At 42.2% G+C, this 23381-nt stretch overlaps 1 protein-coding gene across 2 annotated transcripts in view; it reads right to left on the bottom strand.

The window, feature by feature from the left end:
- Positions 1-16178, bottom strand: part of LOC124984413 (endogenous retrovirus group V member 2 Env polyprotein-like) — a 32070-nt gene extending 15892 nt beyond the window's left edge. For both annotated transcript variants that reach the window (XM_047551960.1, XM_047551962.1), the window contains exons 1-2: positions 15786-16178; positions 1853-2099 (exon numbers count right to left, since the gene is read on the bottom strand). The gene's annotated coding sequence lies outside the window, so the exon portion shown is untranslated. The remainder of the gene's footprint in view (positions 1-1852; positions 2100-15785) is intronic.
- Positions 16179-23381: the final 7203 nt, after the last annotated feature.

Below are 23381 nucleotides of genomic sequence, written 5' to 3'. Positions count from 1 at the left end.
CCCTGATCACTCCTTGCTAGGGTTTCATTTGAGTCCTCCTATACCCTCAATCTTCCATTCATTTAGTATTTATTTACTTAAGATGGGGGGGGGGTCTCACTATTATTATTCTTCCTTCAAATAATAATAATACATATCATTGAAGATTCAATCAACCAGAGTTAGAAACTATGACCAGCTACCTGTTTTGCCAACTGTTTTTTGAACCAGTCAGACTTGCCCATTCATTTACATATCATTTACAGTTGCTTTCTAATTGCTATGGTTTGGATGTGGTTTGAACAAGTCCCTCAAAGGTCCATGTACTAGAAACCTGGCCCCCAGTGTAGTTGTGTTGAGATGGTAGTTGCGTTAAGAGGTGGGGCCTAGCTGAAAGGGTTTGACCTTCGTGAATGGATTGATGCTTTTTTTTTTCTTTTCAAGTCCAGGGATTGAACCCAGGGGTGCTCTACCACGAAGCTACATCTTTTAATTTTTTACAGACTGCATTTTCATTCATTGTACACAAATGGGGTACATCATTTTGTTTCTATGGTTGTACATGATGTAGATTCATACCATTCGTGTAATCACACATGTACATAGGGTAATGATGTCTGTCTCATTCCACCATTTTTCATACCTCCCTCCCTCTCATTTCCCTCTACATAATCCAAAGTTCCCCCATTCTTCTCTCACTCCCCACCCTCACCCCCATTATATATCATTCTGTACTTACCAGGGAAAACATTCTGCCTTTGGTTTTTTGGGATTGGCTTATTTCACTTAGCATGATATTCTCCAATTCCATCCATTTATTTGCAAATGCCATAATATTATTCTTCTTTATGACTGAATAGTATTCTGTTTTGTATATATACCACAGTTTCTTTATCCATTCATCTGTTGAAGGGCATCTAGGTCGGTTTCACAATCTAGCTATTGTGAACTGAGCTGCTATAAACATTGATGTGGAGTCCTTTTTATTTTTGAGAAAAGATCTCACTACTTTCTGCCCTCAAACTTACGATCCTCCCCACTTAGCCTCCTGAGTCCCTGGGATCATAGTCTTGTGCCACTGCTCCTGGATAGATTGATACTTGCTCCACAGGAGTGGGTCAGGTCTAATAGGAATGGATAAATGAAGTGAGCCTGGATCCTCCCTGGTTTCTTTCTTTCTGTCTCTCTCTCCCTCTTGCACACACTCCCACCATGATGTGAAGTTGTAGCCTGAAGGCCCTCAGCAGAGGCTGAACAAATGGGGCTTGCCAATCTTGAACTTCAACCTCCAAAACTGAGATAAATAAACCACTTCTCTTTGTAAAGCACCCAGCATCAGGTATTCCATTATAGCAACACCAAATAGACTCATACACATGCTCTCAGAGCAGAGCTGAGTCAAAGTAACAGAGACTCTATGGTCTGCAAAGTCTAAATATTTACAAACTGGCTTTTTCCAGGAGAAGTTTTCCAGCTCTGGTAATAAACAGCTCATCACAGAGATGTCAGTTACTAAATGCTACTTTTCCAGCATAGTGCCAAATATCTTGTTTCCACCATCACATGATCTATACTGTCACTTCCTGGCACATTCTTCTGGATTAAATAAGATTGTGTTACTGTATCTGAAAAATGCCATGTTTTGTTTGTTTGTTTGTTTGTTTGTTTGTTTTTTGTATTGGGGATTGAACACAGGGCCTTGCCCTTATAAGGCAAGCACTCTACCAACTGATAAATGCCATATTTTAATCACAAAAGTAAAGAAAGAAGTTCCTGCCTTTCCTGAAGCCGAAACCAAAGCAAAGGCTTTGCGAGACAAGAAGGCAGTGTTGAAAGGCATCCACAGCCATAAAAAGATCTGCATGTCACCTACCTTTCAGTGGCCCAAGACATCACGGCTCTCAAGGTGCCCAAAGATCCTCAGAAAAGTGCCCCCAGGAGAGACAAGCTTGGTCACTACGCCATCAAGCTCCCCTGACCCCTGAGTCAGCCTTGAAGAAGACTGAAGACAGCAACACGCTTCTGTTGGTCGTGGATGTCAAGGCCAACAAGCACCAGATCTAAGGCTGTAAAGAAGCTCTGGGACACAAAGGTGGCCAAGGTCAACACCCTGATCAGGCCTGTTGGAGAGAAGAAGACATATGTTTGACTGGTTCCTGATTATGATGCTTTAGATGTTGCCAACAAAATTGAGATCATCTCAACAGAGCCTAGCTGGCTAGTTCTAAATATACATTTTTTTTTCAACATTAAATAAAAGGTAACTAGGCACAGTGGCACACACCTGTAATCCCAGAGACTCAGGAGGCTGAGGCCAGAGGATTGCAAGTTCAAAGCCAGCCTCAGCAACTTAACAAGGCCCTATGCAACTTAAAAGACCCTCTCTCAAAATTTAAAAAAATTTTTAAAAGGGCTGGGGATGTGGTTTAGTGGTTAAACTCCCCTGAGTTTGATCATTGGTACAAAAAAAAAAAAGATAAAAATAGGAGTACATATAATTTAATTAATTCTCACAAAACAAACAGATTTGGGTAATAACAACTCAAGGCCAAAAAATATATCATTGTCCCTTATTCTTCCTCTGCAGTCTCTACCTCTCTGTATTTTCTGAAGGTTACCACTATCTTGACTTTTATTTTTGTGGTACTGGAAATTGAACCCAGAGGTGCTCTACCACTAAGATAAACCTTTTCTCTTCTATTATTTTTAATTTTGACACAGGTCTAAGTTACCAGGCTGGCCTCAAATTTGTGACCGTGTTGCCTCAGCCTCCCAAGTAGCTGGGATTACAGGTATGTGCCAACACGCCCACTTTACCATCTTGACTTCTAACAGCACATATTAGTTTTGCCTACTTTGAACTTTATATACATGAAGTTTTAAAAATATGCATTGAATTTTCTAATTAATAGAGATGTTGAACACTTTTTCATATATTTATTAATCGCCTGTATGTCTTCTTCTGTAAAGTGTCTGTCCAGTTCCTTGACCCATTTATTGATTGGGTTCTTTGTATTTTTGGTGTAAAGTTTTGTAAGTTCTGTATACATTTTGGAGATAAGTGCTCTATCTGAAGTGCATGTGGAAAAGATTTTCTCCCACTCTGTAGGCTCTCTTTTCACATTATTGATTGTATCCTTGCTGAGAAAAAAGCTTTTTAGTTTGAGTTCATCCCATTTATTGATTCTTGCCTTGATTTCTTGTGCTTTGGGAGTCTTGTTGAGGACGTCTGATCCTAAGCCAACATGATGAAGATTTGGGCCTAGTTTGTCTTCTATTTGGTATAGGGTCTCTGATCTAATTCCTATGTCCTTGATCCATTTTGAGTTGAGTTTTGTGTAGGGTGAGAGATAGAGGTTTAATTTCATTTCACTGCATATGGATTTCCAGTTTTGCCAGCACCATTTGTTGAACAGGCTATCTTTTCTCCATTATATGTTTTTGGCTCCTTTGTCTAGCATGAGGTGACTGTGTTTAGGTGGGTTCGTCTCTGTGTCTTCTATTCTGCACCATTGGTCTGACTGTCTATTTTGGTACCAATACCACGCTGTTTTTGTTAGAGAAATGCAAATTAAAACAACTCTAAGATTTCATCTTACTCCAATTAGAATGGCTATTATCAAGAACACAAACAATAATAGATGTTGGTGTCAAAGTGGGGGAAAAGGCACACTTTTCATTGCTGGTGGAGTTGCAAATTGGTTCAGCCACTCTGGAAATCAGTGTGGAGAATCCTCAGAAACCTCGGAATGGATCCACCTTTTGACCCAGTTATCCCACTCCTAGGTTTATACCCAAAGGACTTAAAATCAGCACACTACAGTGACACAGTCACAACAATATTTATAACAGCTCAATTCACAATAGCTAAGTTATGGAACCAATCTAGATGCCTTTCAACAGATGAATGGATAAAGAAAATGTGGTCTATGTACACAATGGAAGATTACTCAGCCATAAAGAGTGAAATTATGGCATTTGCTGGTAAATGGATGGAACTGGAGAATATCATGCTAAGTGAAATAAGCCAAACCCAAAAAACCAAAGGCTAAATGTTCTCTTCGATATGAGGATGCTAACGTACAATAAGTGGAGAAGGGAACGCATAGAAGTACTTTGTATTAGACAAAGGGGAATGAAGGGAAGGGAAGGGAGGGGGTATGGGAATAAGAAAGACAGTAGAATGAATCAGACATAACTTTCCTATGTTCATGTATGAATACACAACAGAGTAACTCCACATCATGTACAACCACAAGAATGGGAAGTTATACTCCATGTGTGTATAATATGTTAAAATACATTCTATTGTCATGTCATAACTAAAAAGAGCAAATAAAAAAAGAACACCAAATTAAATAACACTGCCATAAAAATTTGTAAAGATGTCTTTGGGAACACACCTACATGTACTTTTGTGGGTGTGCCTAAAATGTGATATTGCTAGGTCATAGGTTATATATAGATACTACCAAAACAATTTTCCAAAGTACTTGTACCAATTTACACTAAACAGGAGTGAAGGAGGTGCAGTTGCTCACCACCAGTCTTTTTTAAAATTTTGGTTATTCTGGTGGGTATAATAGATGTATACATTGTTATTTTAATTTGTTTTTTTGTTTTTTGTTTTTTTTTTGCGGTGCTGGGGATCGAACCCAGGGCCTTGTGCTTGCAAGGCAAGCACTCTACCCACTGAGCTATCTCCCCAGCCCTAATTTGTATTTCTTTGAAGGATAATGATAAGAGCCTTTTCTTATGTTCATTGACTATTTCGATATTCCCTTTGTGAATATTTTAATAGTTATTTTATTTCACCTTTTTAAAATTGTTCTCACTCTCTGGCTTGCTTTTTACTTTTTTAATAGTATACGTGGTACTTTTTTTTTTTTAAAGGACTGCGGCATCTACTATGTGCCAGGCACATTTGACTGGTTTATTTAATCTTTAATTGCAGAGACAAAATGGTTCCTAGGCATCTGGGCACCTTTTTGGAGCTAGGACAATATCTAAAGGAAGAACTGCAGACGGATGAAGCAGGCAAGTCAGGGTTGAGACCCAGCAGGCCCTGCCGGCAGTCCCAGACCAGGTGCCAGTTATGTACAGAAAGAGCAGTCATCAAAACCAGAATGTCACCGGTTCTCTCATCTGATTCAGTGCTCAGACCTCCGGGCTCTGCGTGCCCCCACACAGCAGTGTGCACAGAGAGCCCCTGGGCAAGCCCGTGCTGTGGTCTCAAAGTGCCAATCAACATCCTCTGGCTGAGAAGGCCAGAAGGAGCTGGTTCCACTGCCGGAGCCCTGAGGCCCAGGGGCCAGCCCCCACACCCCTCACTGCAGGGTCCTGGGATTTAGTCTTGCAGAGCCCTGTTGGCTGCTCTGCGGTGCCACAGCAAGACAGCTGTGGCTCATCCTCAGTCACCAGGTAGGAGCCCAGAGAGGTTTTGCTGAGCCTCAGTCTGGTGGGCAGCCCACATGCCTGCAGGTAGAGCTCTAGTTCTCCTTCTGCATCTATTCCCACTCCCTGGTCTGACCACTTCCCTCTTGCCTTAGGCACAAGAGGATGCTGGGTCACTACTGTGCCTGCTGCACTCCCGCCTCACATCAAGCCCAAAGTGAGGCCTAAAATGTGATGTACAGTTGGCTTCACTGTGGCCTCTGGGGCAGAACGCGAGATCAATAGCACAAAGCCTTCGTGTTCTCTTCTCAGCTTTTTGGCCTCTGTGGCAGAGCCGGGAGAGGAGGAAGCCCAGAAGGGTGCCGCATCAGTACAGCCTGAAGCCCAGCTCTGTGCATCTTGACTGTCTTTGGGAAAACATTTCTCCAGACCTGGTCTTGTTCTTCCTCTGCTGAGGTTCAGTTGTTCTACTGCACTGATTGTGGTCTTTGGAAAAGTTTGAATACAAACAAATTAACCAGAGAGCCTGTTCAGTGCTGCAGTGTGACCAGGAACCATGTCACCAGGAACTGGGATGCAGCAGTGACCAGGGCCCTTCAACTGTGCCTGCCCCGAATCTGAAGACAGCTCCTGCTCACTGAGGATGCCAGCATTCTGTGTTTAAGAGAGTCCATCCAGAACTTGGAAATGAAGGAAAACCTTTTTGCCATGCCAGATCACGGTTTCAGAAAGTCCTCAGGGGGCTGGGGAGATAGCTCAGCTGGTAAAGTGCTTGCCTTGCAAGCACAAGGCCCTGGGTTCAATCCCCAGCACCGCAAAAAAAAAAAAAAAAAGCCCTCAGGATGACTGGGCTTTTAAGAAAATTAAACATGCTATTTACCAGTGATGGTGCCCACAGAGTCACAATCTGCAACATCTGAGGTTAACCTACAGAACACTCATAAGGTCAGTCAAGTTTCCTTTCCACCTAGGATGAAGAATAATCCCAAAGGTTGGTTTCATCACACAGTAATAATACCCACCAATTCTGTAACCAATTCAGCAATCCTATGTAACATTCCATTTATATACTCACTAAAATCCTTCTTCTGTGTATTCTCTGTGAATTGGCACTGTCATTCTGGTAGGTCCTTTATGAATGAGCTAAATAAGATGACATGGGCTGTTTGCATGAGATTATACTTCTAACGTTTTGAGAATCACACATGGATGGTTGGTCAAAATATTTTTTTTCCAAAATCAAAAGAAATACATGCTCAACTAACAAAATTTGAAAAATATAAACAAGCATGAAAATACCAAAATAAAACCTTGTAATCCTCCTACTTGACTCTAAGCACCATTGCTAGTTTTTGCTGTCTTTTGGGTCAATCTTTTTTTCTAGATATACATTTCCCCCCTTTTTTTCATTTCCTTAAAAAGGATAAAAGTATACAAGATACCTATTTCTTTTCTTTAGTGATGTGAATTACGTTTACTCTGCCAATCCTCTCCCGGGTGGTTCTGTATAGCTGCAGAGACCTATCACAGGGACATCCTCCCATTTACCTACCCAACACCCTAAGGTTTTTCCAGTTTCTATCATAAAACATTCTATAGTGAACATCTCCCAGACCACCCAGAGAACCTGCTGTTTTAGCTCTTTTCAGGGAAACTGGATACTCAGGGAGATCTTCATAATAGAAAGGGTTTAGGAGAAGAGGGCCAGTCTTCAGTGTTGTTTCCATAACTAGGGCCTGGGGGCCAGGGCCAGCAGACTAGTACTTTTCTGGAAGGTTCACACTTCTCTCACACTTCCTGTCCCCAGTCCAGCATGCCCTCAGGGTGGTGAGAACAATATTTCTAGTTGTTTTCAAGGAGTAGTTTTAGGTCCATCTAGCCAAGCACTGCCAAACCCAGAGTATGTTCTCTTTCTCTCTTTCTCTCTCTCTCTCTCTCTCTCTCTCTCTCTCTCAATCCCTCTCTTCTCCCTCCCTCCCCACCCCTCTGTCTCTCTTAGGTGAGGTTTCACTACGTTGGCCAGGCTGCCTTGAATTCCTGGGCTCCAGCCCTCCTCCTACATCAGCTTGCCTTAGAGCTACAGGCACACACCGCCATGGCTGGCCCAGTCCCCTATTTTAATAACTAAATTTTATTCTAAAAATGAATGTATCATGGCGAAGATGGTCAATATCAACAAAAATTAGTTTGAAAAGCTTTTGTCGAAAGATAATGAGCTGAGGAAAAAAAATAGACTCCAGAAAGGAAGTTTTAAAGAACCATGAGATGGAGGGAAAAGCAGGGTCTGAGTGGGCACCTGGGCTCTCCTGGCTCCGTGCTCTTGAAGGACCACTGGCATTCATGGGAGGAAGGGACCTTAACTGGTTCTTGAGATAATTAATGAGCAAATATGTAGCAAAGTTATCTATAAACACAAAAAGTATCAAAATCAGATTGAAACTACTTGAGACTTTTGCTCAGAGCCAAGTGTGAGAGTGTGTGTGTGTGTGTGTGTGTGTGTGTGTTGCATTTCTTGCTCAGCACATTCTGCCTCATCACAAGATTCACACAGGAGCTGGGTGTGGGTGGTGCGTGCCTGTAATCCTGGCAATTGGGGAGGCTGAAGCAAAATAAGTGCAAGTTCTAGGCCAGCCTCAGCAACTGAGAGAGGCTCTAAGCAATTTAACAAGACCCTGTACCAAAATAAAACAAATAAAAACTAAGAGGTGGTAAAGCACCTCAGGTTGAATTCCCAGTACCAAAAAATCAAAAGCAAACAAAAAACCAAGAGTCACACAGGAAGAGATTTATGTTTAGAGTTAGATGTCTTATGTTGATCATTAACTCCTTGATGATCCTCACAGTAGAAAGTATAAAAGGGTGGAAGATTATGTAATATGACTAAATAGAATGCTTTTTTTTTCTTCCCTTTTTCTGGTGCTGGGGATTGAACCCAGGCTTGCTTTACCACTGAGCTACATCCCTAATCTTCTTATTTTTTGAGACAGGATCTCACTAAATTGCTGAAGCTGACCTGGAACTTGAGATCCTCCTGTCTCAGCCTCCCAAATCACTAGGAATACAGGTATGCACCATCATGTTCAGCTAGATCGCTTTTATTTAATGACTGTCTTATAGGAGGAGTGATTATTGAGTATTCAAAACTGATTTAGAGTTTCTATCTTATTGGTCCTTAACTCTAATTGTACATTAAAATTGGGTATAGATTGTTTTGTTTTGGTTTTTTGGTACCAGAGATGGAACCCAGGGGCACTTAATCACTAAACCACATCTCCAACCCTTTTTATTTCTGATTTTGAGACAGGGCCTCACTAAGTAGCTTATGGCCTCTCTAAATTGCCTCAACCTTCCTGCCTCAACCTCTTTGAGCTACTAGGATTACAGGTGTGGGTCACCTGGCAGCTACAAAGTTTTAGCAACAACAAAAACAACAACAAAGCACACTAACCCTCCGTCCAATCCCAGCTCTTCTGGTTGAATTGAGCTGGGGAGAGGCCTGGCTGTTGAATTGTTTACAGGTTGGGGGTGATCCTAATGCCCAGTCAGGTGGCAGTACAGCTGACATTGCAAGGTTAAAATAGCCCACCAGATGGAGACAAAGCTCTTCTCAGTGGAAAGGCTCCACACCACACACCCTCAGAATTTCCATCTGCACCAACTCCAATTTATGTAATATACCAAGCAAGGCAAAACTGTGGGAAGGTAGGTAAAATTATCTTTGGTGTTGTTGCTTGCCAACCAAAGGAATTCTTGTCACCACTGTGGAAAATTTCAGGAATTTTAAAAATAACGTGACTAAAAATATTTTATTTTCCCGATTACCTGAATTTGCATATAAAAATATTTTCAATCATTTTCCTACTTCACTCTTATAAAATAGACCATATAAACTGACACCATGACTAAAAATAGATGGAGGTGTATCTTAGTGGTAGAATGCCTGTTTAGCACATCCAAGATCTGGGGTTCAATCCACAGCAACAACAATAATAACAAAAAAGACAGCAGATTGGAAATGTAGCTCAGTGGTAGGGTGCTTGCCTTACACGTGAGGCCCCTGGGTTCAATCCCTAGCATTGCAAAACAAAACAAAAATGTGAAATAGAAAGGGGGATATTACTTTTCAAATATTACATAGTGGAAATTTTTGAAATGAGATCACCCCAGGAATTATGTAAATAGAAGTCAACATCTGCAGAAGTAAATTAGCTTAAGATATGTTGCTCACAGGATTTCAGGAAATATGCAAATGTAATGATGTGGTTTAGATTTATTCTTAAGTAACTGATTGGCAATTCCCACTTTCATTTCTCTCATCTCTCTCGTTCACGTGCATTTTTTTTTTTTTTTTTTTTAGGTGCTGAGGATTGAGCCCAGTGCCTCGTGCATGTTAAGCAGATACTCTTCTACTGAGCTACACCCCCAGCAGCCTTTCCCATCCCTTTTGCCCAGCTCTATCATAGAAACTATAAAACGATTCCATCTCTCTGCCCCCTTGTAGGTGAAGATGACCAATGAGATGCAGGTGGAAATCACTGGGGATGCTTGTCTTCCTGAATCAAGTGACAAAGTCTTACTGCAAGAACTTTCTTATCTCCCTTACCCTTATCTCCCTGCTCCTCTTGCCCACCCCCTCATCTTTCTGGAGACCTGAAACTTGGAAGTGGAGCAACCTTCACCTTGATGGCAAGTGTGAGGACAAAAGACAATGTGACTAAGGATGGCAGAGAGGACAGACAGGAGGATCCCATGTCCTCCACTGATTTTCATGCTAAGAAACTATGATAGTCAGGAACAGTTCCTAAACTTATTAGGCAAGAGAACCACTGTTGATCAGTTTTGTTGTTGGCATACAAATTGATTCCCAGCTGATCCATCACTGAAAAGTTACTAGATTAGTACGCAGACTATAGTATACAATAATTATAATGTTGACTTTTATTTTGCAGTGCTAAAATCAAACCCAGACCCTTGTATATGTTAGGCAAGCACTCTACCACTGAGCTATATTCCTATAGTCATAGACTAACTTTGGACATTATCTTTTCTAGCTAAAAAAGCCCTGTGGGCTTTAGACAAGGCTAAGATTTTAGAAATTCAAAAAAACTTTTTTCTTGTTATTATTCATATTAAGTACCTAATTATAAATACTAGGCAATCAGCTAAGTGTTCCTGCCCTAACATTTTCTTTCTTTTTTTTTTTTTTTTGTAGTACTGGGGATCAGAACTCAGGGGCTTGTGCTTTCAAGGTAAGCACTCTACCAGCTGAGCTATCCCCCAGTCCTTCCTTTTGCTTTTGTTTTCTTTCTTTCTTTCCTTTTTTGTTCTGGTTTTTGTTTAGGTACTGGGGATTGAACTCAGGGGTGCTCTACCACTGAGCTACATCCCCAGCCCTTTTTCTCTTCTTTACATTTTTTTTTTTTTTTTTTGTACTGGAGATTGAACCCAGGTGCACTTAACCACTGGGCCTCATCCCAGTCCTTTTTATTTTTTATTTTGAAACAGGGTCTCATTAAGTTGCTTAGGGCCTTGCTAAATTGCTGAGACTGACCTTGAACTTGCGATTTTCCTGCCTCAGCCTCCAGAGTCACTGGGATTACAGGTGAGTGCCAAAGCACCTGCTTTAGGTTTTTAATTTTAGATCTTTCTCCTCCCTCTCCCCTTCCTCCTTTTTTTTTGAATCTGGGTCTTGCCATAATGCCTGGACTCAACTCAAGTGATCCTCTGCTTTAGCTTTCAGGGTACTGGGACTACAGGCACACACCACAGAGCTGGGCTTCCTTTTCTACCATATGAATTCAGTGCTATAAATTTCCCTCTAGCAATATTTGCTGCATGTCACAAATTTTGATAAGTTGTATTTTTATTTTCCTTTTCTTCAAAAACATTTTTTTAATTTCTCTTGAGACTTCTTTGACCCATGTGTTTTTTAAAAGTATGTTTAATCACCAAATATGTGGGGGGTTCTCCAGCTAGCTTTCTGTTTTTGATTTCTTGGTAAATTCCATTGTGGTCTGAGAGCATTGTTTGTATGATTTCTATTCTTTTAAATTTGCTAGTGTTTTATGCCCCAGAATATGGTCTATATCTGGGCGAAGGTTTCATCTGAGCTTGAAAATGATAGGTAACTCCTGAGACATTTTGGATGAAGTATTCTATAAATGTCAATAGATCCAGTTGATGGATGGGGCTGTTCAGTTCAGCTACATCCTTACTGATTTTCTGCCTACAGATCTGTCAGTTACTCTTAAGTTTGATGCTGAATTATCCAGACCTAATGGACTTGCTTATTTTTTCTTGCGATTCTATGGTTATTGCCTCATATATTTTAATGCTTTCATGTTTTGTTCGTACATATGAGATTGTCTTTTTGAAGAATTGATCCTTTATCATTACCTAATGCTCCTTTCTATCTCTGATAATTTCTCTTGCACTGGCTTTGCTGCTGAAAGACATGAGTTTGTCCACTCCGAACCCTGTCCCTGAAATCTCTCATCCCTTTGGGAAGGAGATGGATGTCCTGGTCTGGCGCTGCTGGTTTACAGGACATCTTGTGACCAACAAAGCAGCAGTCAGGGACTAAAGATAAAATGCAAATTGCCTGAGGATTGAACCCAGGGATGCTTTACAAACACTAAGCTACAACCCAAGCCTATTTATTTATTTATTTATCTATTGAGACAGGGTCTGGCTAAGTTGTTCAGAACCTAAGTTGCTGAGGCTGGCGTCGAACTTGAGATTATCCTATTTCAATACCCCTCAACCTTCCCTGCACTATGTGTCGCTGGGGCCACGGGCATGCTGCAAGATGCCTGGCTCCCTTTATCACTTTTACCTTTGCTTAGGGGTTAAACCAACAGGGTGAAACCATTGGCCTTTTCTTCTAAACTCTGTATTTGGCAATGGCCTCCTGCAGTTTGGCCACAGCCTCGAAGACCATTTTTCCCTTGTTGGGCAATTTACAAATGAATTTTTCCTTGTGCAAATGTCTCTCCTGACGCTTCAGCGCCTCCCCCAGCTCCGCCAAACTCCAGGCTCAAGCCTCGGACACAGAGCTCTCGGCCATGGCTGGCGGGCGGGGCGCTGAACCCGCTGCCGCCAGGAAGGGATTCCAGGGCCATTAAGGATCCTCATACGTTACCACAGGCTACCAGAAAGGAGTCACGATTTTGAACTTTGTCAGAAATCAATATTGCAGAAGGATTGATTCTCATTTGGGATACCTACTTTGCTCTGTTCAATATTTGATGGAGGGTGAATTTTTTGTTTTGTTTTTGTTTTTATTCTGTACCAGAAAGTGAGATCTAATTCCTAGTACTGAATCTGCAGACCCAGACTTGTGGATGGGCAACTTGTTGAGATGACAGAGGCACTAAGGTCTCATGGTGGAGGATGTGGGCTTAGACTTCACAACCAGACAGACTTGAATTCTGAACTGACATTTATTATGAATGTGATCTTAATAGGAATTGTTTCCACTTTAATGTGGTTATGCTCAATTATGTCTACCCAAAGAGAAGATGGCTCTTTTGGTCAGTTTAGTTTTTCCAGATATCATTTCACTCTTTTCTTTTTGTGATGCTGGGGATTGAACCCAAGGCCTCACACATTTGAGGCAAGAGCTCTACCACTGAGATACACCCATCTCTGGATGTCATTTTGTTTCATTGACTGGGACATCCATCTCCTTCCCAAAGGCATGAGAGATTTCAGGAACAGAGTTTAGAACTATGGTATATCTCAATTGGAATTAATTTACCTCCTTAATTCTGTTTGTTTATATATATAAATAATACATGATGTCATCATAAAGAATTCAAAACAAATGGAAGAAAGTAAAGGTAGCTAGAAAGCTGCACCCTAAATTAAGCATCAAAATCCTGGTAGCCTAGAGGACAAGGGGGCCAGAGGGTGTCGCTCTGCGCTCTTACTTGTTCCCTTGTTTTCAGTATAGCCTCATTGCCTGCTGGAGTGACTTGGGTCCTAAAGTCCAAAGCTTTGCTGAGTCTACATTTAGTAGGGAGAAGACATGTGCTTCTAAACATGGCAAGTTCAAACTTTGGGTGAACCCCCCTGGTTTTTTTTGCCCCATTTGTTTCGGTCTTTTGTTTGGGTACTGGGAAATGATCCCAGGGGTACTTTACCACCCAGCTACACCCCCAGTCCTTTTATTTTTTGAGACAGCATCTTGCTAAGGTGCTATGGCTGGTCTTGAATTTGCAATCATCCTGCCTCAGTCCCCTGATTCTCTGGAATTACAAGTGTGTGCCACCACTTCCAGCTCCCTGTTTCCATCCACTGTTCTACCACAGGTACCTGACGCCTCTTGATCAGGGCTTTTGAGGGATCTGCAGCAGGAATGAGCTCACCAAACTCCATCCCTGTAGGCTTAGACTTCGACTCTCTCCTGTTTGCTAAATACCAGAACATCTGCATTCTTGCCTCCAATATTGTAGTGCTGTTGTGTCCTTGACACTTGTATTTATTTTGTGGTTTGACCTCTAAAATTATTCCCTTATCCTCTTAGTGGATCCAAGGGAGTGAAGGTAAATGGTCAAGTTCATTCTTTGATGATTTTTGGAAAGTGTCTCATAGATGCCCCGCCCCACACACCAGTACTGGGCATTGAACTCCACGGTGCTCAACACTGAGCTACATACTCAACCCTTTTTATTTTTTATTTTAAGACAAGCTCTCACTAGGTTGCATAGGATGGTCTCAAACTTGGAATCCTCCTGCCTCAGCCTCCCAAGTAGCTAGGATTGCAGGTGTTCACCACTACACCTGGCTCTCAAAGCTTCTTGTACACATTTTATACACCATTTAAGTTTAATCTACTGTCCTACTTTGGCAAAGTAACTGTTTTATGCATGTGTGTATTAAGGATAAGAAGGCATCATTAAGTCTAAGCATCTAGACTTAGATGCTTAGTTGAGCCTTAATTTTATGCTATTACTCTATTTAATCACATACTTTAATCTCTTTTATTCCCTTTCCTCTCATATATTATAAATAGTGGAAGTTTTAAAATCTGTTGCTGGGGCTGGGGTTGTGGTTCAGTGACAAAGCGCTTGCTTGGCACGTGTGAGGCACTGGATTCCATCCCCAGCACCACATAAAAATAAATAGATTAAGGGTATTGTGTCTGTCTACAACTAAAAAAATAAAAAATAAAATCTATTGCTTCACACATTAAACCACTATCAAAGTTCCTTCCTTTCCAAAAACAAAAAGTATTTGCACTGTCTGGAACTTAAAGTTTTTTCCAATTTCAGCAGGACCTCATTCTTTTTTGTTAAACGTACTTGTGTCCCACTTACATACATTACATACATAGAAAAAAATAATCTTAGAAGTTAAGAAATAATCGTAAAACATGTAAAATTTATTGAAGCTCTCACAAGATGGAGGGTTATAAAAGTCTACAATCATTTCCTTTCTTGGTCTCTATTTTTGTTCTCCTATGACTTATGTACAGGAGTCCACACAAGTACAAACGAGTAAAATTAACATCAATTAACACATGTCAAGTGCCAGGGATTAGTGTTGTGCTGTTTTGTTTTTGAGCTGGTGTCTTAGTCTGTTCTCTAGGCTGGCCTTGAACTCCTCCTGGGTTCAAGTCTTTCTTCTGCCTCCGGGGTAGCTGAGGCTCCGCCCCGCTACCATCTGATGCCCAGAACCACCCGCTCCCACACTGGCCTTGAGGTTAGCACATGGGGAACCACTTTGCCCTGCTTGTCCCCCAGCCCAAGAACAGAGAGATACAGCAGTGGGCGTAGGTTAGAGCCAACAACAACAACAACAACAAAAAAAAAAAAAAAAAAAAAAAAAAAAAAAAGAAGAAGAAGAAGAGGAGGAGGAGGAGGAAGCGGGTAGTGTCAGCATTCAGACAAAAGGCTGTCCTAGAATGAATGCTGAGTGTCCCTGGCAGCGGGAGACAGATGCAGTCTCCACTCCCCACGGGGCAGGGAGGAAGCGTGGCCTTGGGGCTCAGAGCACACCTGGAGCCTTCCCTTGGGCCGGAGCTTTCCTGCTCCCCTGCCCGCCTTAGGGACCCTGCACCGCCCACGTGCTGGTCGCTCCACCCTGAAACGAGCTCTGATTAACAGCCCAGTTGCGCCCTTCGGATGCGTCTGTTTATTTTACAGCACAGAGGCCGAGCGAAGGCTGGGGCCGCCGGCGAGGGGAGAAGGCCGAGGCCGGCCAGCGCGGCCTGCGGGGGCAGCGCCCTGCGGAGGCCCCTCCTTTCCGCTCGCAGGCGATCGGGACGTGGGAGGTGATGCTGGGGAAGGAAGCGGAGGTGCTGGCTGTGCGCTTCCAGGGACCCGGCGGGAGGCCGCTTGGGGCTTGCACGTACATCCTCCGGGACCCGAGGCCTGGCTCGCCCGGCCAGCAGGCGGCCGTCTGCTCACCTGCTCTGCAGACGCCCGGAGCTCGGGATCATCAGCTCCATCCAAAGCGTAGTGAGCTAGCTGGGCCTCTGGGAATGATTTCATTTTTCAATCATTTCCTCGGCCGCCCGCCAGGTGTGGTTTGTAGTGTCTTCCCTTTGTCCTTGCTTTCGGGTTCATTCAGGTGCCTCTAGCAAACCTGAAGCAGATTTCTTTTTGTAAATATGAACTAGAACTTGTTGAAAAAGCTCCGATTGGCCCCCTGCTGGCTAAGGCCGTTACCAGAGGGTGAGCTAGGCAGAATCGCCAGAGCTTTTGGACACAACCCTGCGGAAACTAGTTTTTTCTGGGGTTCCACCATCTCTGTTGACATCATGGGTGGAGGGAGAGGACACAGGAAAGGCTTGGGGGCTGTGCTGGGCAGCCGCACCTCACAGCTACTCTTCATGGGACACAGACCAGACCCTGGCAGACTAAGCTGACTCTACCGTTCTGGGTGGAGGTCCCCCCAAGGCTGGCTCCCCTCAAAGTGGGGAATTCCTGCTCTGATGTGTGCTGGCGAAGTCACTGGTCACAGAGGTGACAAGGTGGTCTCTTCAAGCTGGGTAGGGCTAGCAGGCATATTGGTTGGGCTGCTTGTCCTCCGCCCTGTCTCTTGGTCCTCTTAAGATCTGTGTTGCTCCTCTGTGTATTCTTAGAGTGACAAGGAAAGGTAGTGATGGCTGGCTGGGAAACTCGCCTGTGGGGGTTGACTGAGACCCTAAACTGTTACCTAATGGGATGGGGAGGTGCGCCCCTGGGTCAGATCAGCCGAAGGCCAGGGCTTCAGGTGATGGGGTATCCCTCCAGTTTGGATCTCTTAGAACTCAGGAGTAGACAGAGGCGGGCATTTTGTCCCACTTTTGCCCTTCTGCGAGACCAGGATCTCTTCCTGTCTGTAACCCATGGGTACCATGGACTTAGTTTGCCTGGGGTCTTTGTAGTCAAGAGTAACTCAACATAGCACTTAAGTTCTTCCCCATTCATCCCTGGATCCTTCACAGTATGTTCTAAAGGGCCTCTTTTGCTGGGATTGAAAACGACATTTCTTGAGCAAGTTTTCAGCCTCCCTGGCATGTAGGATGAACATATTCTGCTCAGTCCCCTTCTGGCAGCTCCTTGAAGTTTTTTTGTTTTTTTTTTTTTGTTTTTTTTTTTTTTTTGCGGTGCTGGGGATTGAACCCAGGGCCTTGTGCTTGACAGGCAAAGCACTCTACCCACTGAGCTATCTCCCCAGCCCAGCTCCTTGAAGTTCTATTCATCAAAAGGCAGGAATCTGCTTACCAGTGCATATGATTCCCAGACTCCATACATCGACCAGATTATACTTTTGATCCTAGAAGATTCCAGGGCAACAAAAGGAAGACTGCCACAGAAGGTCTCCAGCTTGTTATAAAAGGTGAGCTTGTTTCTGAAGTCAAAGTCTGACATTCCTTCAGTATCTAAGAAGAGTTTTTTCTGCCTTTAAGTCTGTATGGACAATACCCCTCTGGTAGTAGTTTGCTCAAGAAATACTTGGTGAATTTGCTTCAGGTCCCTGTTTTCTTTCCTACTGCCATGAGGCCCTGGGTACTCAACTATCTTTCCTCCACAACAAGGCAGGAATTTTTTTCAGTCTTGATCACATCGAATATTTTCCTCTGTTGGGGCTAATCTGAGCCTTCATGATCCCTACTTTGCAGATGGTCTCTGGAGGGTGAAAGAGTTCTGCTGAGTCTCAACAATGAACTTTACGCCTACTGCTTTCCCAGTGAGGATATGTCCAGCCAAGTTTACCTTAGCCAGGTTACCCTGGCAGATGGTCTCCAGGAGCCTAGTTGTCAATATGAGTCTCTTCCTCAGCAGATAAATGGCTGAGAGGCCCTGCAGCATGTTGGACTTACTGCTAGGCTTGGAGTTAAGGTGTCCCAAGGGCAGTTTAAATTTGGGGGAAACTGGTGAGAGCTTGCTCCAAGTCACCTCATAAGAAACTCCGAAGTTCACCCCATTAACTGATCTTTATAATGGAATGAAAACAAAATACTGGAGAAAATTTTAAATAAAAAAAGAAATACATTTAAAAATGAAAAAATTCATTAAAAGAATAAGGAAAAAAAGAGTTAGAGGGTCTGATAAACTTGGCCCAGTCAGGAACTTGTGTACGTGTGGAGTGCTAAAACAATGGTTTCAGATGAGGTCACAGAAAAAAAAAATAAACCTATTGACCAAATTGGAGATAATCCACAGTGATTTTTCTCAAGAACCCTTTAGTCTTTTTTAAAAAAATGTTACACAGTACCCAAAGAGCTTTTTGTTTATGTGGGTTATAGTCATCAAATTTTATCTTATTAGAAATTATAACCCGTAGGATGTTTCTGTGGCCTTTTCATTTCTAATTTGGAAAGGTATCATAATTTTGGGTTTTTAAAGGACTCAGAATAGCTACATTAAAATACACTATTCTTTGTAAACTCTAAATAATTGGTCTCAAAATGATGACTGGCATTATGATACTATGGGAAAATGTTCTGTTGTATAAAATGCAATAAAGTAACATCTGTAATACTGAGGGGAAGATCACTTTCATCCTATTACTTGTAGTTTTTCCCAGCTTCTTTGGAATGGATTCTTTGCTTCCAAGAGCCAGAGAACTCAGTGAGCATTTCCATATTTTAAATGAGGTGCATGATGATTCCCTAGCATCACAGCTACTTAGGAGGCTGAGGCCAGGAAGATTGCAAGTTCAAGGCCAGCCTGGGCAACATGGTGAGACCCTGTCTCAAAAAAAAATAAATAAATAAAAAATAAAGGTTCCAGCTGTGAGTTGAGAAAGTGTGTTCTGCCCTTTCTTTTTAAAGTCCATAATCCATTTTTTTTCTATGCCCCTCTTATTCTGAATGGGGTAGGGGCATCCAGGCACCAGATGTACCACTGGTATCTCAGGGGGTGAAACCAAGATGTCCCTTTATGATTTTTAGAAAAATATTTTTGATGTATAATATATAGAAAAGTGCACAAGTTGTCAGCACACAGTAACTGCTCACAAATTTTATTTAACTAGCATCCAGATGGAGAAACGGCATTACAATCTTCCCAAAGTTCCCCTCCCCCTTCCCAGTCATTCTTTTCCCCAGTAGTAGCCACTATTCTGTCTTCTAGAAGCTTAATTGTGCTTATTTTTGAGCTTTACATCAATGGAATCCTACAGTATTGAATTTGTTGATTCTGTTTCATTTATTCAATACTTTTGTGAGAGTCAGCTGTATTATCATTCTAAATGTTCATTGTGTGACTATAGCAATTTGTTTATCCATTTTACTGTTACTGGGCATTTGGATAGTTCTCAGTTTTTGAATATTAAGCAGAGTTCTGCTCTGAATGTTCAGATTTCCTGGTGAACACATACATGATGTTCTGTTGAATATGTAAACTTAGGAGAGGAATTGCTGGCATGTAAAGTATGCATATTTTTAGTTTTGGTACAAATGAAAGCAGTTTGTACCAATTTACACATCCACTAGGAGTGTGTGAGACTTCTGTTTCCTCTCTTAATACCTAGCATTGTCTAACTCTTTAAATGGTAACCTTTCTGTGGGTGTGTGGTGGTGTAACATTGTGGTTTACTTTGCATTTCTCTGATGCCTAATGATGAAATGGCTAGTGCCCATTTCCTTTTCTGTGAAGTACCTGCTCTTGTCTTGTACCCATTTTCTTCCGCTTCCAAGGTGCCGGGATTCGAACCTCGGCCCTTGCGCGTGCTAGGCAAGCGCTCTCCAAAACGAGCAATTTCTTCAGCTATCTTTTTCAAATTAAATTGCCTGCATTTTTCAAATTAAATTGCCTGCATTTTTTCTTACTGGTTTATAGGTATACTTTGTATATATTGGCTATGACCCTGCATCCTCTCCTCCCTGCTCATACCTGTTAATCTTCTGATGCTGTCTCCTACTATTTTACCCTTTGAACATCCCTTTCAGTCATTGGACTTCTAGACCCTTGAACATGCCAGACCACTCCCACCTCAGACTGTACATTGGGTCTTATTTTTGCCTGGGACATTCTCAGATATCCATATATTTCCTCAGCTACCTCCTTCAAGTCTTTTTTCTCAATGTTACTGTATGGTTTGTATGGGTGGTGTCCCCCAAAAACTCATGTGTGAGACAAGGCAGGAAGGTTCAGAGGAGAAATGATTGGGTTGTGAGAGTCTTGACCTAATCAGTCAATCAATCCCCTATGGCATTAACTGAGTGGTAACTGGAAGCAGGTGGGGTGGGGCTGGAGGAGGTGGTTAATTGGGGGCGTGGCTGTGGGTATATATGTTGTATCTGGAGAATGGAGTCTCTGCTTTCTGATCATAACGTGAGCTGCTTCCCTCTGCCACACTTTTCCACCATGATGTCCTGCTTCACCTCGAGCCCCAAGGAATGGAGCCAGCTGTTCATGGACTGAGACCTCTGAAACTGTGAGCCCTCAAATAAACTCTTCCTCCTCTGCAATTGTTCTGGGTAGGTCCTTTAGTCACAGCAGTGGAAAAACTGACTAAAACAGTCACCTGCTTAGAGAGACCGTCTCTGATCTACCCATTTGACCTCACAACACCCCTTGCATATCCCATCTGTTGCCCCTAGCCATTACTTTCTTAAAAAACAGAAAACTCTGTATATGGGACTTTCAATTTTGAGGGTTGTTGTGAAAATTAGATAAAATGTGTACGGTGTCTAACATTTATTGTACTCTCAGAGCAGCTACTATTTTTATTAGCAGATAAAAGTGTGGAGTAAAGAATTAGACCTTGCCCGAACAGAGGTATGGCCTTTGTCCCTGGTTCCTGGAGATAAGCCCTTAAACCTTTGGAATTTCTTGAGTGACATGGGTGTCTTTGTTATTTATGGTGGGTGAGGGGACCCTCAGCCCACACCTGATGTTTATGCTAAACAGGTAACTCGTGGTCCCTAGGCCAGGTGATATCAATCTGACCTTCAGGGAGTGGAGGTGGGGCTAGAAACTTGAGTTCAACCATTTGGACAACAAATCTATCACCCTCACCCTAAGTAATTAAGCTTCAGTAAAAACTCTGGACACTGAATCTCAGATGACCTTCCCTAGTTGACAGTACTCTACAGATGTCACTGTCAGCTTTGGGGTGGTAAAGCATTCTGAGGACCATGAGAATTCCATATTTGGCACCCTTGTGGACTCTGTTCTTTGTATCATTTCCTTTGACTAATTTTGATCTGTATACTTTCCCTGAAATAAAATGTAACTCTGAGTATAACAGCTTCCAAAGAGTTTGTGATTACTTTTGGTGAATTATTGAACCTTAGTGCAGCTTTGGAACCCTTCTAAACTTGTGATTGGGTCAGAAGTGAGGGCAGTCCTGAGACTGTGCTCTGTAACCTTGTGGTTGGATCCCACTTCCTTGCAGATGGTGTTAAAAGTTTGGACAGATTTAGCCTTGGTCCTGAACTGTGCTCCCCAATCTCAACTGTCTTCAGGTAGTGTTAAGACAAGTGGGATCCATTAACATGTCTCCAACTCCTGAAGCATTGATTCCTGGATAGCCACGAGGTCATCCATGGTATGAAATGATTACTTTGTTGTGATCTGTTATTAAAATTAAAAGTTATCAATGGAATTTAGAAGTGATAAGCCTAACTCCCAAGGATTACATAAGGAAATACATAAGCAAAATATACTATCCCTTGTTACCTGTATTAGCTAAATAAAAATTGAAAGCACCCAGAAACCACTCTGGAATAGATTTTATTACTCAGATAGGCAGAGTGTCTGCCTGGAGGGAGGGAGGGAGGGAGAGGGGAAAGGGGAGAGAGAGAGAGAAAGGGAGAGAATATGAACAGCGGTGGAGCTATTCTTAAGTAGTGGAATTTTTCGGGCTAATAACAACAGACCAGTGACTGACTAGGAAGTTCACAGGCTAACAATCTGGGTTGTAAAGTGTTGTGGGGGAGGGAGAATAATGGCAGTGGCAAAATAGCAGATCTGATGCCAATAAAAATAAGGGAGGTTGCAAATCCAGCCACTGGATTTCCAAGTCCAGCCACTCTGGAAAGCAGTGTGGAGATTCCTCAAAAAGCTTGGAATGGACCCACCATTTGACCCAGCTATCCCACTCCTCGGCCTATACCCAAAGGACTTAAAATCAGCATACTACAGAGATATAGCCACATCAATGTTCATAGCTGCTCAATTCACAATAGCCAGACTGTGGAACCAACCTAGATGCCCTTCAGTTGACGAATGGATAAAGAAACTGTGGTATATATACACAATGGAATATTACTCAGCCATAAAGAAGAATAAAATTATGGCATTTGCTGGTAAATGGATGAAATTGGAAAATATCATGCTAAGTGAAATAAGCCAAGTCCAAAAAACCAAAGACCAAATGTTTTCTCTGATAAGTACATGACAATATATAACAATGGGGGGTAGGGGGGGAGAAGAATGAAGGAACTTTGGATGGTGTAGAGGAAAAAGGGGTGGGAGGGGGTGGGGATGGAAAAACAGTAGAATGAAACAGACAGTATTACCCTATGTATGTATGATTACATGAATGGTGTGAATATACATTGTGTACAACCATAGAAATGAAAAGTTGTACCCCATTTGTGTACAATGAATTGAAATGTGTCTGTAAAAATTTAAAAAAAAATTTTTTTTTGATTAAAAAAAAAAAGAGAGAATGTTAGGGCAGATCACAACACTGGACCAAGCTTGGACTCTGGCTACTCTGAGATAAAGCCTCTGACCTTAGAGTCACTTCCAATGGGAAAAGTTATGTTGCTAAAACACCAGATCACAATGAGGTTTGGAATGACTCATGGGAGAATAGGGGGAAAGAAGGACAGAGAAAGTGGAAAACTCAAGGAATTCCTCCTAGCAGGGTTTTTTTTTTTTTTTTTTGGTGCCAGGGATTGAACATAGGGGATTTTTTTTTTTTTTTTTTTTTTTTTTTTTTTTTTTTTTTGCGGTGCTGGGGATCGAACTCAGGGACTGAGCTATCTCACCAGCCCAAACATAGGGGATCTTAACCACAGAGCCCCAACCCTTTTTTCTTTTCTTTTCTTTCTTTCTTTTTTTTTTTTTTTTGAGTTAGGGTTTTGCTAAATTGCTGAAGCTGGCTATTTACTTGTGATCCTCCTGTCTTAGCCTCCTGAGTCTCTGGGATTACAGGTATGTGTTACTGCACCTGGAGCAGGGTAGAAAATTTTAAATGGTTGTTAAGAAATGAGAGGAATAACTGGGTGTGGGTGCTGTAATCTCAGCTATTTGGCAGGCTGAGGCAGGAGGATTGCAAGTTCCAGGCTAGCCTCAGCAGTTTAGCAAGACACTATTTTAAAGAATAAAAAGGGCGGGGGATGTAGCTCAATGGTGGAGTGCCCTGGATTTAATCCCCAAAAAAGAAAGAAAGAAAAAGAATGACTGGGAGGGATAGATTGGGCATTAATGGGGACAAGCCAAAAAAAAAAATTTTTTTTTTTTTTTTTTTGGTTCTGGGGATTGAACCCAGGGGCACTCAACCACTGAACCACATCCCCAGTCCCTTTTTGTATTTTATTTAGAGACAGGGTCTTG

Source organism: Sciurus carolinensis, chromosome 5 (assembly GCF_902686445.1).
Source record: "Sciurus carolinensis chromosome 5, mSciCar1.2, whole genome shotgun sequence".
NCBI lineage: Eukaryota > Metazoa > Chordata > Mammalia > Rodentia > Sciuridae > Sciurus > Sciurus carolinensis.
The sequence above is the reverse complement of the archived record's forward strand: the minus strand, read 5'-3'. Positions and strand labels throughout refer to the sequence as shown.